A 16,160-nucleotide genomic window follows, 5' to 3' on the forward strand; every position below is an offset into this window, starting at 1 on the left:
GGAGATTTGGTATTTGCCAAGGCAGAAGAAATTGCACCCTCAACTAATCCGGTAGCTGAGGCAAAGGCAATTGAGGAAGGACTAAAATACTATGTGCAAATGAAAATACACCCCCTCATCATTGAAATAAATTCACTTGTTCTAAAGAAAATAATTGAAGGTGAATGAGAGATACCTTGGAGTATTGGGAAAGAAATGAAGAAGATCAAAGACATGAAGGACTATTTCAATGTGACATTTCAGCTTGTCCTAAGTGAGGGGAACTTAGTAGCATACTACTTAGCTAACATTACTTTTTCTGGTGCAGGTACAATAACATTTCAATCATTCCATGAATTACCAAAAGCATGAAAGACACTAATCAACCAAGACAAGGCACAAATCCCTAACCTTAGGGTAAGGCTTTCTAGAGACAAAGAGCAGCAGTTTAAAGCTAATTCTTTCATATACAATGCAAGCTTACAAGGAATTCATAAAGGATTATAGTGATGTATCAACAGATTCAGGCAGTTACAGGGTGCAATTACAAGGGAATCCTCAACAGCAACAAACTCCAACTTCACTATTTCAAGCTGGCTTAGCATGCAGAATATTAGATAACAATAGAACAAAGGCAGCTGATAAAAGATTTCACTCATGCAGTGTTACCAGTCTGGAACATACCACGATAGGATCAATGCAACGCAGCTTAAAGGAACATCTGCAGAACAATCTAGTGAAAAGTACTAAGGACACTAGGGATTCAAAGTTGAAGATAACAATCTGGAACAATTCGTGTGATTACCAAAATTGGGTAACTACGTTACATTGTGGTGTTTTTTGGGAATTCAAATTTGCATTGGTCAGTCGACTACTCTCAAGAGCATTTCATCATAAGGTTTCAGATGCTTCCACTAATGCCCAACAACTTGCTCTAATCAAACTGTATTTTTACCAAATACAGAATTCTCAGCAGACGCACCATCTACAGCTTTCCTCACTCATTCCCAACCAAATCTTCAACAATGCTCCAAGAACACACAAGAACATAAAAGCACAATCTTTCCTCCTAATATGATTTCTAAATTTTGCAGGTTCAAGATATAGACTCGGATTATTGATGCATAAGCATGGATTAGTCAAACATCACATGCAGGATCCAATTGACATTTTGATAAGCTTTGTGGTTTCTTCACCTCAAATACATAAGTATTCATTAACTCGGTAACTGTAAGTATCCTACTACGAAACATCAACAGATCAGCTTTCAGCAAAAATATCATGCAACACAGTTCATACACAACACCTTACTATGGCTTGTGTGATTTGGAAGAAGCTTCTATTGAGGATAATGCTGAACTCAGGAATGTATCCTTTCTGTTTGGAGATGTTTCAACACTCATTGGTATTAGCATTATATAATTCTCATTATGTGGTTGATGCATCACCAGATGGGAAGATACAATTCAATTTGCCCAGCTTTTGGTTTCCACAGCTATTGTGCTGCTGCCAACACATCAACATATGGGTTTTCCTTCAGCTCAACAGTCATCCTTGTAGCTATGGAGTTCTGATTCATCAGATGCTCTTCTATGGACATAGGGATAAACTATACATGGCTGCGCTGGACAGCTTACTGCAGTTCACCAATTGTTTGGCGATGAATCATTTCCTAATGATTCAATTATCCTTCAGTGGTTTGTTGGTCAAAATTTACCACTGCCAACTTGATCTCAAGCAAAGAAAAATCAAACGACTATTTTCTGTATCAACAATGCTGCTGGAGTTCTTCAACACCAAAATGAAGATGTCCAAAATGTTTTTCTTTACAAATATTGGATTAACACATACCTACTCCATTGGATTGCAACAAATGGCACTGGGTGAGAGCTTTGTAGGTTCTACAAGGAATTATTTGCAACTGGTGTGTGAATTTAGTGTCGTCGGGAACAATTGGATGTTTCAACTTACTAGATTCGTACTTTTCATTTATCATTACGCTACTGCTATATTGTATTTGGTTGCAACATCGACATGCTTTATTTGTTTCATTATTTTTCTTTTACTTAAACATTGTGTAACTTTGTCCAGATTTGGGACTTATTATATATATCAGCTACTAGGTGAATAACCTAGTAGTATATTTGCTTAAAATAATTACTAGTAAAATAATAATTGTCACCGAATCTACCAAAGAGAAAGATAGTACTCCCTCCGTTCATTTTTAGTTGAGCACTTTTAATTTTGCACTCTCTTTATAGAAAGTATATATTTTATAATTTTATCCATAATAATGATAGCATTTTAAAAAGTATTAGGAAAAATTTGTGAAATGAATAATTAATGATAAGAGTAAAAAAAGAAACAGAAATTCACATTTCTTTTGATTTACTAAAATTAACACGTAAAAATAAAAATATATTTTTAATATAGTGAACAAGTAAAAGTGCATGAACGGAGTACGAAAGATGACAAGTTTCTACTCCATAATAAATATACATCACACAGTTTGGTAAGAATAGGAAGCTCATATCTCCTTCATTTAATTTGAGATTACTCTAAACTTTCTTCCACATTTTGCTTTATATGACTTGTTATTTACTTTTCATTGGATTTGGAGTGTCAATCTATGACTCTCTGACTATAACACTAGTGTTTTTTTTAACTGATGGTTGATGTTAGGCTAAAATGATATACTTAGTACATTACTCGCCCTATATTTTGTTGGTTTAGTGATTTATTATGTGACATTTGAGTTAAATTATATTGTTTTATGTGTAGGAGTATCAGAAGACAAAGACGAGTGAAGGTTGTACAAAAAGAGGATAAGGATGCAAGAAAAGAGCACAAAAATGATAAGTACCCAAACCGTGCCACAAACTAGACTTCGCGAGGTCTATAGCCAGGTTGACCGTGCTATAGACCAGGCTTCGCGAGGTCTATAGACAAGTTGATCGCGCTATAGACCGGGCTTCATGATGTGTATAGCCAGGCTGACCATGCTATAGATCAGGCTTCGCGAGATCTATAGCTAGCTTGACCGCGCTATAGACCAGGCTTCGCGAGGTCTATAGCCAGGTAAATAAAAGTCACGGTTTAAAAGACTTCGATCTGGATTTGGATTCAAGGACTTCAACCCTAGCTTATAAATACTCCCTAAACTTGTCTGATCGAGGGAGATCCGTTTTTAGGGCAGATTCAACAAAAAGGGAAGTTTTTGGAGATGAGATTTTGACCTAAGGAGGCAAGAACACACTAGGAGTAAGGCATAGATTTCTTCTATGAGTTTTTCACTTCCTTCTTCCTATTTTCATTATTGGTTATGAATTCTAATATTGTAGTTTTACATACTATTATGAATAGCTAATTTGTTATCTAGAGTTTTGATAGAACTTTTTGTAGGATAAATTCTTGTTATGTTTTTATATAATTGAGCCGTTTGATTTCTCTACTTATTCAACTACGTATTTATTATTGTTGATTGAATGGCCATTATTTAACTGTGCCTATTTAGTATGTATGTTGCTCGAGAGAGAGTACGTATTTAGGTGGTTGTTGAACAACATCACTCCTAACGTATGTGAGAGATCAATACGGAGAGTTTAAAGGTGAGATTAGAGATAACGAAACCTTGGTGCGATCGTAGTAAGCAGTGAATTAGTGTTAGCTAGCGTAGTTCGAGAGAATACTTCTAGTAAATTATGATAGTTGCTCAAGAGAGAATTACGACACCCAAAGTACTCACGATCGGTAGAGAATACTTAAGCGAAATTACAGAAGACGCAACGGGAAGGATTCCGACAATTGGAGAAATCATAACTCTAGACCTCCTTAGGCTTGTCTCCAATTTCATCCTTGTTTGTTGATAATTTTACTGCTTTATAATATTTGTTATTTAATTAGTAGAAATAAAAAAATCAAATCTTTATAACTAGGAAATTTTTTGGACTTGTATTTCTTAGCAATATTGAATAACTGTAGCTAAGCCTTAGTTCTCTATGGGATTCGACTCCGGACTTGTAAACAGGATTATATTTGCAACGATCGCTTAGTCCTTTTTATAAGGCATAGTTGGGCGTGATCAAATTTTGGTACCGTTGCCGGGGAACTAACGGTATAGCTGTAAGTGTACATATTGCTAGGTTGCAAGTTTGAACTTTTGTTTTTGTTTTCTTGTATTTGATTTTTTTATTTTTTGTTTTACTTGTTGATTTTAGAAACATGGCATCTTGGAATTATGAGAGTTTTGATGTTGGTAATTCTACTTTTGATCATTCTTATGCATATTGTGGAGGAAACCACCCATGGCAAAATTATCAAAATATTCTCAAGAGCGAGTTTTGTGCACCAACTCAATCTTATGTGTGAAATGTATGTGATGTTTGTGGTGGTCAAGATGGACACCTTATTGTGATGATTCTACATTTTCTTGTGAAGTTAATAGGAACAAAGAACCCAGGGAAGCTGACCTGAATGAGATCAAAAATATGTTAAAGTGTTTCATGGAATAAAGTAATGAGAAACAATTGCAAATGCAAAGGCTATGGGATACTATCTAAAGGCAAGATGCAACTATTCATAACCTGGAGGCACAAGTGACTCAATTAGTTGAAGCATTTAATACTCAACAAGCCAATATTGTAGATAGTAGCCAAGAAGAACATGAATTAGATACTGAAATTGAGGCTATAATGGAGGAGGTCAGAGTAGAACACCAACAATCAATCAAACTAGAATTTGAGGACGCCGATGTTGTAGAAGAGATACTAGAGTCAACCAAGGACATTGAGGATACATATCTAGTTGACTCTAGTGTCATTGGTGTCTAGGATGTAGACAACCCTAATGTTCATGTAGTTGAGCGCATTGGTCCACACTCCAAGTATTTTTCCACATTGTGTTTGGATAATGATATAGAAATAGAGTCATCCGAGCCACTTGAGGAGTCAAGGAATGAGGAACAAAGTGACTACATTATGGAATTCTTCTTGCTAGAAAGGCGGGATTACACACCTCATCTAAAGGCCAAGAAGTGTAGAATACTACATTGTTTCCTTGGGCCAGTTAGATTCATTCCACCAACCCAGGAGTATAATCATAAGCTTGAAGCAAAACTTGGGGTCCAATTCATAAGTTCAAAGTGGAGAGAAAAGTGGTAAAGTTGATTCACATCATGCCGCGACGTTAAATCAAGCGCTTGTTGAGAGGCAACCCGGCTTTACTGCTTTCTTTTCTTTTCTATTTATTTTTTATTTTTAAATTATATTATTTTTGTAGTGTCGATTTTTGATTTTTTAGGAGCATGAAAAGTAAAGCTATTGGAAGGATGCAATAGCAAACCAGATGGTTAGAACTAAGTGTGAGGTATTCGCACAAAGGACCAGACCTGGGAGAAGTCTGAGTACCCCATGAGCTGCTAGTGCTTCGGTCTTTGACCTACCAGGGAGTTTCTTTTACCCTCTTATTAGTATAGTGTGCATTGGGGACAATGCACAATTTTAAGTGTGGGGTGAGGAGATTGTCTAGGTGACTTTCTATACTATTTTAGCTGTGTTAGTTTAATTGAATAATGCTTTTTTAGAAAAATGGAAAAAGATTGGACTTTTCCCGACGATGGATATCCTAGATAATTTTCTTGAGGGTTTAAAGTCCGACAAAAAAAATGAAAAACAGAAAATCCAAAAAAAAAACAAAAAATATGTCTTTTTATTATTTTAGGTAGTAATGAACCCTCGTGATTTTTCTTTGTGCCTCGATTCTTTTTCACGGGATGTAGTTGAACCGGGTAGTAGTTTTTGTTTTGTCTTTAGATTAGAATAACATTGGGGGAATAAAAGAATGGAAAAATGAGAATTGCTAGGCGCCTTTGACTAATTTGATAGTAGCATATTTATGCTCTAGAATGTGCAGTACCTTCCCTATGGTTTGAAAATATTATGATGCCTTGTTGAGTAATAACATGGTTATTGATGCCTATATCTCGTTTTCTTGGCTTGTGTCACTTTGTGCTTAATGCTTAATATTTTGTGGCTCTATGAATACTTGCAATTATTTGAGAATCGGAATGGAACCATCCTTAGTGAGTCATGTGCCATGTGTGGTGAGAAAGTGTATAGTCCATGTCATTGCATTAGAGTTTAGAACTTGCCCGGCATGTGAGTTGAAGCGAAATTTTAGGTTTTGCTCGGTTTGAAAAATAATTTTAGGCTTTCTTTGATTTGTTTGAGCTTAATGCTTACCACAATAAAAATTATCCCTAGTCAACCCTTTTGAGCCTATAAATTTTTATTTGACAACCACATTACAAGCCTATACCCCTTTGTTCTTAATTATCATTGTTTTGATCATTTTACTTCTTAAAGTACTTTAATTGTAAAATGAGCGCTAAAAGAAGTAAGGATGGAACTTGGGTGGCTTTTGAGTGGAACCAATGAAAGAAAGAAAGGTGCACTGTATTGTAAGGAATACACCACTAGCAGGAATGGTAGAAGAAAAAAAAAGAGTATTGTTGAAAAGAAAAAAAAATGTAGCAAAGGAAAATAAGCATATCTTGTCCTTGCTAGTGTGTATTAATTAAAGTAGTGCTTAAAGAAAGAGAAATACTTTGGAATGAAATTATTTGTGAAATTGCACTTGGGTGGAAGAAAAATGCGCTTATAATTAATTTTGTGATGTGTTAAAGTGCTTAGGATGATTAGTCACTATTCCTAAATTTATCCTACCCGTCCTTTAGCCCACATTACATCCATAAAAAGACCTAATTGATTTTAAATCGAGAAAGCCTACATTAGTAGAGGTGTACATAATGGGCAAGCATATGGTACTTTGTGCATGCATGTGACTTCTTTGTGAGAGTGAGGGATTTTTTTGATATATGTGAGTCCTTAAAATATATTTGAGCATTTGATTCGAATGTGTGGATTCAACTTACTCTCTTGTTCTTGTTGTGAGGGCACATGATTTCGCAAGGGATAGGTAACGTTATTAGATTTCTCTACGATAATTAGTGTTCAATCCATGAATGCATTGTGATATTGAGTCGGCTTGTGAGGTTAGGATTGTTATAAACATGTTGTCTTTTTGTTGAATAAATTTTTGAAGTATGGCATAAAGTAAAGGGAAGTTTGAAGGCATATGCTAAAGTTTAATTATTGCTATCAACCATAGTCATATGTATGATGTGCTTCGGATGTGCTAAAAGAAAATAAAAGTGCTCTAGGAATTGGTGGTTGACTCGAGGACGAGCAATGTTTAAGTGTGGGGTGGTGAAGTTAGGTCAAAATGATATACTTTTAGCACATTACTCACCCTATATTTTGTTGGTTTAGTAATTTATTGTGAGACATTTGAGCTAAATTGTGTTGTTTTATGTGTAGGAGTATCGGAAGACAAAGACGAGTGAAGATTGCACAAAAAGAGGACAAAAATGCAAGAAAAGAGCACAAAAATGACAAGTACCCAAATTGTGCTACAGACTAGGCTTCGCGAGGTCTATAGCCAGGTTGACGATTCTATAGACCAGGCTTCGTGAGGTCTATAGCCAGGTTAATCGCGCTATAGACCAAGTTTCACGAGGTCTGTAGCCAGCTTGACCGCACTATAGACCAGGTTTTGCGAGGTCTATAGCCAGCTTGACCGCGCTATAGACCAGGCTTCGCGAGGTCTATAGCCAGGTAATTAAAAGTCACGGGTTAAAAGACTCCGACTGGAATTTGGATTCAAGGACTTCAATCCTAGCCTATAAATATTCCCTAAACATGTCTTATCAAGGGAGAGCCGTTTTAGGGCAGATTCAACAAAAAGGGACATTTTTGGAGATAGGATTTCGACCTAAGGAGGCAAGAACACACCAGGAGCAAGGCAGAGATTTCTTCTATGAATTTTGTACTTCCTTCTTCCTATTTTCATTATTGGTTTTGAATTCTAGTATTATAGTTTTGCATGCTATTATGAATAGCTAATTTATTATCTAGAGTTTTGATAGAACCTTTTGTAAGATAAATTCTTGTTATGTTATTATATAATTGAGCCGTTGGATTTCTCTACTTTTTCAACTACGTGTTTATTATTGTTGATTGAATGGCCATTATTTAACTGTGCCTATTTAGTATGTATATTGCTCGAGAGAGAGTACACATTTAGGTGGTTGTTGAACAACATCACTCCTAACGTATGTGAGAGATCAATACGGAGGGTTTAAAGGTGGGATTAGAGATAACGAAACCTTAGTGCGATCGTAGTGAACAGTGAATTAGTGCCAGCTAGCGTAGTTCAAGAGTACGTCTAGTAAATTATAGTAGTTTATCGAGAGAGAATTAGGACACCCGAAGTACTCACGATTGGTAAAGAATACTTAGGCGAAATTATAGAAGACGTAGCGGGAAGGATTCCGACAATTGGAGAAATCATAACTCTAGACCTCCTTAGGCTTGTCTCCAATTTCATCCTTGTTTGTTGATAATTTTATTTCTTTATAATTGATCACGCCCAACTATGCCTTATAAAAAGGACTAAGGGGTCGTTGCAAATATAATCCGATTTACAAGTCCGGAGTCGAATCCCACAGAGAATTAACCTATCAAACACAGCTACTAGACTCGCACAAATTCACACAATCAATCTTCAGAAATATTTAAGTAACAATTTGTGTTTTATTAACTAAATATTACGTAATGAAAATGCAATAATTAATAACTAACTATGAACGGGTTGTAAATAAGAATTGGAATGATCTAAGGTTGTGATTTCCCCTATTGTCGGAATCTTTTCCGCTACGTTTTCTACAAATTTGCCTAAGTCTTCTCTAGCGACCATGAGCACTCTAACTGTCGTAACTCTCTCCCGAGTAATTACCACAATTTACTAGATATATTCTTCCGAATTACGCTAGCTGGCATTAAGTACATCTCACTCAGATCGCATCAAGGTTTCGTTATCCCTAATTCCACCTTTAAACCTCTGTATTGATCCCTCATATACGTTTAGGAGTGATGTTATTCAACAACTATCTAAATATACACTCTCTCCCGAGTAATACATACTAAATTGGCACAGCTAATTGAGGGCCCTTCAATCAACCTCATGAATAATATAGTTGAACAAATAGAGAAAATACTACGACAAATTTATATTAACGTAACAAGAAATCCATCCTTCAATAGGTTCCATCAAAACTCTAGATTAGGAATTTAGCTACTCATACTCATAGTAACAATATCCCAAATATTTTGCATAATTAAAATACAGAGTAAAGATGAAAAGATGTAGAAATCGATGATTCTAACTCCCAACGGGTGATTCCACAAGCTATTCTTGCCTCCAGTTGCAAAAGTCCTCCCAAGTGGTGTTTTTAGGTCTATTTATATGTGTAGGAGAAGACCTAAACATGTAGGTCAAGTCCTAGTCAAACCTGAAAATGAATTAAGTCTTCAAAACTCGGATTGGACCTGGCCCCAGGCCTGGCGTCGCTAGCCTAACTCCTGATGAACCTGGCTCCAGGCCTGGCATCGCCAGCCTAATGCCTGATGAACCTGGCTCCAGGCCTGGCGTCGCCAGCCTAACGCCTGGTTCTGCTTGGCCTTTGCCTTGCAACGCCAGCCTAAAGCCAGCTTCAAGCCTGGCGTCGCCAAGTTCTCTCATTCACTGCTCCCGCGCCCGCTTTCGACTTATAGGTCTCCTTTTTCTTCTACTTTCATCTCCAATTTACCTACACAAAAAATGGATCCTATTACACGTAAATAAGGTATACTTTATCATTAAAGCGTATAAAATGCAAGGCGAATAATATGCTAAACCATAAATTATAGCCACATATCAATACTCCACACTTAAACATTGCTCGTCCTCGAGCAATCAAACTACACTCATAGACACAACCTATTAAGCAATTCCCTTAACTCATTATACCGAGAATCTTTAAAAATAGTTTAAGCACAAAAGTGTGACATCCTCGCCTCAAGATTTGACTCACAAATACCATGCCTTATTCACAATTCACTTACTTACTCTACATGGAAGTCAACAACATTACCTTTCCTTTATGAATCATGTGCCCTCACCCAATCAAAGAGCTTAGTTCCACACACAATGAATTTTAAGAACATAGGAACTCTAGATAAACAAAATTCACTCGCTCTCAGAAATAACATTCATATGTCGCAAATGATGTACCATAGGCTTGCCCGTAGTGTAATACTCTACTAATCGAGTTCATTCAATCTAAGATCAAGTAGGACTTTCATTGGTTGTAATGTAGGTTGTGGGTCGGGTAGGATACATTTGGATATTAGTGACTACACCTCCCTTAAGCACTTTGATATATATACTTTAATACACAGCCCATACTTATGTCAAACCGAAACTCCATCTTCACATGTATATTACCCCATACTTCTTTAAGCACAATTACATTAAGAGTCGCCATTTATTAAAGAATATTCTTTTTCACAACAATACAACTATTTTGTTTTTCTTTCTTTCTTTCTTTTTTCAATTCAATCGGCTCTTACTTTTTCAAAATAGTGCACCTTTCTCCTTATTTCATTAGTTCCACTCAAAAACCAAACCAACCACCCCACACTTTAACTTTTACAAAGTTCATAACAATTCAAGTGCTCATTAGAAGTGAAAAGATTCAAATAGATGGTTAATTCAAATAATTGGGTAAGGCTTGTAGTGTGGTTGCCAAAGAAACAGGATTACAGGCTCAAAGGGGTTAACTACGTTACATAACTTTTAGGTGGGTAAACTATATATATCTGGCTTAACAAAGAAACGCCTATATCACTTCTCAGATTGAACAAGACTACTATTTCGCTTTGCATACACACATGGAAAATTCTAGACATCAAATGCAATGCACAGAATACATACAAAACTCACACACACATGGCACATAATTCACTCAGGATTGGTTTCATCGCGACACTCCAGTCAAAGCAGTTAAGAAAAATTAGGAATCTACGATTTAAGGTATTTATGTTAGAGTCAAAAACCGAGCCTAAGCGTCACGACCATAGTACTAACTATTCTCAAGGCATAACCAAGCTAAGAGATATTGCTACAATTAAATGCATAGCTTCGTGGTTCCTACTCCTAAAAATTAAAACTAACTACACCCGGTTCAACTAAAAGCCCCTGGAAAAGAACCGCGACCCAAAGAAAAACCAAGGGGGAATTACTACACTACCTACACAAAGGCCAAAATCTTTTTGGTATTTTCTTTAGACTTACTTCCCTCAAGAAAACTGTCTAAGAGATCCATCGTCGGGAAGAGTCTAATTTTTATGTTTTGTTGTCTTTCTAACTAACACTACATAACTAAAACACATAGCCAAATCAATTACTAAACTAATACTAAAACACATACTAAAACTAACACTAAATAACTAAAATTAACATGTACAAGTCCCCACCCCACACTTAGCTCATGCATTGTCCTCAGTGCATGCACAAAATGACAAAACACGAAAAATGAGTAGGATGTAAAGAAACTCTCTGATCAAGCAACGTCTTCATCCTCTGACGCTCTCCACTCGTCATCATGTTCGTCCTCCTCCTCCTCATCATCTCCCTCACCATCTGAATGCTCAGCCTCAGCCTCAGACTGCTCCGATGTATTGATATCCTTATCATCTGGGAGTCTGTATCCATCTCCTAACCCAACCAGCTGCTGGGCATGAGCATTGAGCGGGTACAGGTGCTTCAATTCAGTCCTCTCCTAAAATGTGGCCGGGCGACCTCCTATCCTTAGCTGCAAATCCATCATCCCATAGAGATGGGCCATAAAACTATCATCCCGAGCGTTGCGCTCGGTACTTGTCAAAGATGTCATAGCAGTCTCTTCTTTCAGCGGGAGACTAGTGATGTCCGTTTGTTGTACGGGCTGATCGATGGTGTGGTCAAACTCTGGCTCATCCACAACCTCCTCGTGTCTTAAGTATTGAGTTAGAAAATTGACAAATGGCATTCGATCGACCTTTTTACTCATTTTGACTATAAACATCTGGTAGCAAATCAGATGACCCACATTTACCCTTTTATCCGTCATGAGGAAGTAGAGTACACATGCCCTCTCACGGCTAATGAGCGTGTCATGATTGCACGGTAGGAGCCGTGTATTTATCAGTTTAAGCCACACTTGAGCCTCCGCCCTCATCTTCTTCTTGGGAAATCTCTTGTGCTGATTAGTTATCTTATCCCGGACCCATGCTGCCGTAGAGTCAGCACCACAAAGCGTGTGTCTCAACTCTCTGTATGTAGACCGGTGAATGAAGTGGTACAATGGCTCCACAGGAACATCCGGAGCACCTAAAAAGCTACATATGGCCGTGGCTAAAAAATCTATCAATCGCCCACGAATCGGCACCTGTTGTTCAGTACTCTGCGGATCAAACCCTGCATAGAATTCTCGGACTAAGTTGAGATTAATGTCCCATGTGTTCTTGAATACATAGCTCAACCCCATATCCCGAATTCCCCTCCAAATTGCATGATACTTCGCTTTCAAGCTGCGTTCGTGGATAGCTACTTCCGGGTGTACATGTTTAGGCCTACAACACCTGTACCAATCCTTAGTATGAGATGGTATGTTGTTGATTCCAAACTCCCGTTGGCCTTTTGGTTGTTGATGCATGGCTGCTATAGCTGCCACAACTTGTACTCCACTTAGATTGGAGGTAGCTTCTCCCCCTTTTCTCTTCTTTGGGGGAGGTACTGAGGTCGCCTTTACTTTAGCCTGTGTAGTAGAAGTAGCCTTGGCTTTGCCTGTGTCTTTTCTGGGAGGCATCTTTGTTCCTACACAAATAAGCAGTAGTCAGATAAAACTGCATTACACACTACACACATAATTGTTTGCCCGATTTTCCGAGGTTACTCAGAATTCACCTCGTATTTTCTTAATATTAGAATCAAAGAACAACACACGGGCTACCCGCGAGCCACCCCACACTTAAGATTTTAACGTGGTGTACGACTTCATAACACTAGTCTATTAATTCCGGAGGCTCGGGCTCTAATGGGGACAAGGAATGCCATTGAGGCATTATATCAAAAACTTAACATGCATTAGTGCCATGGGAGTTATTATCGAAATGAGGGATTGCCTCATCCTCCCAAATCGGCTTGGGAGTTCCGTACTACCACATGTTTTCACAATCGCAGCACCATTCCTATGGGGTTTCATGGGGTTGGGGCACACAATCTCAATACTACAATGAAGAACAACCACCAATTTTTGTGTGTAATTGTATACCTGTACCCCACTCGAAATTACAAAGGAAAGAGATCAAATCATACCTTTGAAGCTTTTGAGATGAGGGAGCTGCCTGAGAATTTCTGATGAGTGTGAAAGAATAGCAAGACTAAGCTTGACTTCAATGGGGATGGGAGAGACAACTATGGCAATGTGATGTTGAGTGTTTGTGGGTGAGGGCAATTCATGCAGTGTGTTTGGTTGAGAGCAAAGCTGATGAGCAAATGTGTGTGCTTGTGAATTTTTCTTTTAGAGCTTGTTGTGTGTTTGGTTTAAGTGAGGTTAGGGTTGTTTGTATTGTGTTCAGTGTTTAGGTCGTGTAATATGAGAAAGTTCGACTAAAATAACTTAAACTGGGCTGAAATAACTTACCTGGCGTTACCCAGGAGTCGCCTGGCCCAGTACTAGAAGAACCTGGTGTTACCCAGGCGTCGCCAGCCTAAGGCCAACCAGAAACTGGCGTTAGTCAGGCGTCGCCAGCCCCAGCGCCTGGTGTACGTCAGGTGATGCTGAAACCCTGCTTGACTTGCCCAAACTCGCCTGCAAACTTGTTAGTACCTAAAAACAAAAAGAAAAATTCTAACTACACTAAAAATCAACTACGAATTGGGTTGCCTCCCAACTAGCGCCTGATTTAACGTCGCGGCACGACGCAGATAATTGCACTTAAGGCTTACTTAACCTTGGTGGCTCAAGGAAATGAGTCACCAACACTACTTTCGCATCTTCCATGCCCAAAAAATGTTTTAACCTGTGCCCATTGACTTTAAACGTGTGAGAGTCATTTGATGTAGCAATATCTATGGCTCCGGTGGGGTGAATCTCTACCACACTAAATGGTCCCAACCATCATGACTTTAACTTACCCGAGAATAACCTCAACCTTGAGTTGTATAGCAATACCTTATCTCCGGGTTTAAAACTCCGCTGAAGAATATTTTTATCGTGTATTATTTTCATTCTCCCCTTGTATAATCTTGTGCTCTCAAAAGCGTGGTAACGAAATTAATCAAGCTCGTGCAGCTCTGTGACTCGACTTGTGCCCGCAGCTTCTATATCGAGATTCAACTATCACAGTGCCCATAACGCTCTATGCTCCAACTCCACTGGTAGGTGACATGCCTTCCCAAATACCAATTTATACGGCAACATACCAATCGGAGTTTTGAAAGCGGTACGATAGGCCCAGAGTGCATCATCTAACTTTCTTGCCCAATCCGTTCTTGTAACATTCACAGTCTTTGTCAAAACACTCTTTATCTCTCTGTTTGACACTTCTACTTGCCCACTCATTTGTGGATGATATGGGGTGGAAACTTTGTGACGTACACCATACTTTTCTAACAGCTTTGCGAAGGCTCGATTACAGAAGTGAGTGCCTTCGTCACTGATTATCGCCCTTAGAGTGCCAAATCGGGTGAATATGTTCTTTCTCAAAAATCCAATTACCCCCTTAGCATCATTTGTCGGGAGCGCTGCAGCCTCCACCCATTTCGACATGTAAACCACAACTACGAGTATGTATTTGTTGCCATATGAGATGACGAAAGGCCCCATGAAATCGATTCCCCACACGTCAAACACTTCTACCTCTTGAATTGGGTTCATAGGCATCTCATGTCGGCGGAAAATATTCCCAGTTCGTTGGCATTCATCACAACATTTCACCAATAAGTGTGCATCTTTGAACACTGTCGGCCAGTAGAAGCCCGATTCCAGCACTTTCACAACGGTCCTTACTCCCCCGAAGTGGCCACCATATGGTGATGCATGACAAGCTTGCAAAACAACATATTGGTTTATCTCGGGGATACATCTCCGGATCATGTTATCAACACAAATCCTGAATAGGTAAGGCTCATCCCAATAATACATGTGACAGTCACGAAAGAACTTTTTCTTTTGAACAGAGGAGAGATCATAGGGGACAATACTGCTTGCCAGGTAGTTTGCAATGTTTGCATACCATGGCGCTTCCTCCAATGTCACTGCTAGCAATTGTTCATCTGGGAATGTCTCAGTTATATCTTCTACCTCGACTTTCTTTTCAGCTCCTTCCAACCTTGAAAGGTGGTATGCCACTTGGTTCTCTGCCCCTTTTCTATCGCGGATCTCCAAATCAAATTCTTGTAGCAAAAGAACCCAACGGATCAAGCGTGGCTTTGACTCCTTCTTTGCTATCAGGTACCTAAGTGCTGCATGGTCAGCATAAATAATCACTTTTGAACCAATCAAATAAGACCTGAATTAGTCGAATGCAAACACCACAGCCAATATCTCTTTCTCAGTCACGGTATAATTGAGTTGTGCACCGCTTAGCGTTCTGCTTGCATAGTAAATTGGGTGCACCAATTTGTCCTTCCGCTGCCCCAGGACTTCTCCTATAGCACAATCACTCGCATCACACATGAGCTCAAACGGTTGCTCTCAGTTGGGTGCAACGATGATTGGTGCAGTCACCAATCTCCTCTTCAGCTCCTCAAATGCTAACCTGCAGTCATCAGAAAACACAAAAGAATGATCCTTTTCAAGGAGTTTACATAAGGGGTTAGCAATTTTAGAGAAATCCTTTATAAATCGCATGTAGAACCCGGTGTGCCCAAGGAAACTTCTTATTGCCTTAACTGAAGTGGGCGGTGGCAACTTCTCCATCACGTCAACCTTAGCATGGTCAACCTCAATACCCTTACTGGACACTCGATGCCCCAGCACTATACCTTCTTGTACCATAAAATGGCACTTCTCTCAGTTCAACACTAAATTTGTCTCCACACACCTTTCCAACACTCTTCTTAAATTGTGCAGACAGTCTTCGAATGAATCCCCTACCACAGAGAAATAATCCATAAAGACTTCCATAATATCTTCAACCATGTCAGTGAAAATGGCTAACATACACCTCTGAAAGGTGGCCGGTGCATTGCATAGG

Source organism: Nicotiana tomentosiformis, chromosome 3 (assembly GCF_000390325.3).
Source record: "Nicotiana tomentosiformis chromosome 3, ASM39032v3, whole genome shotgun sequence".
Classification (NCBI taxonomy): Eukaryota; Viridiplantae; Streptophyta; class Magnoliopsida; order Solanales; family Solanaceae; genus Nicotiana; species Nicotiana tomentosiformis.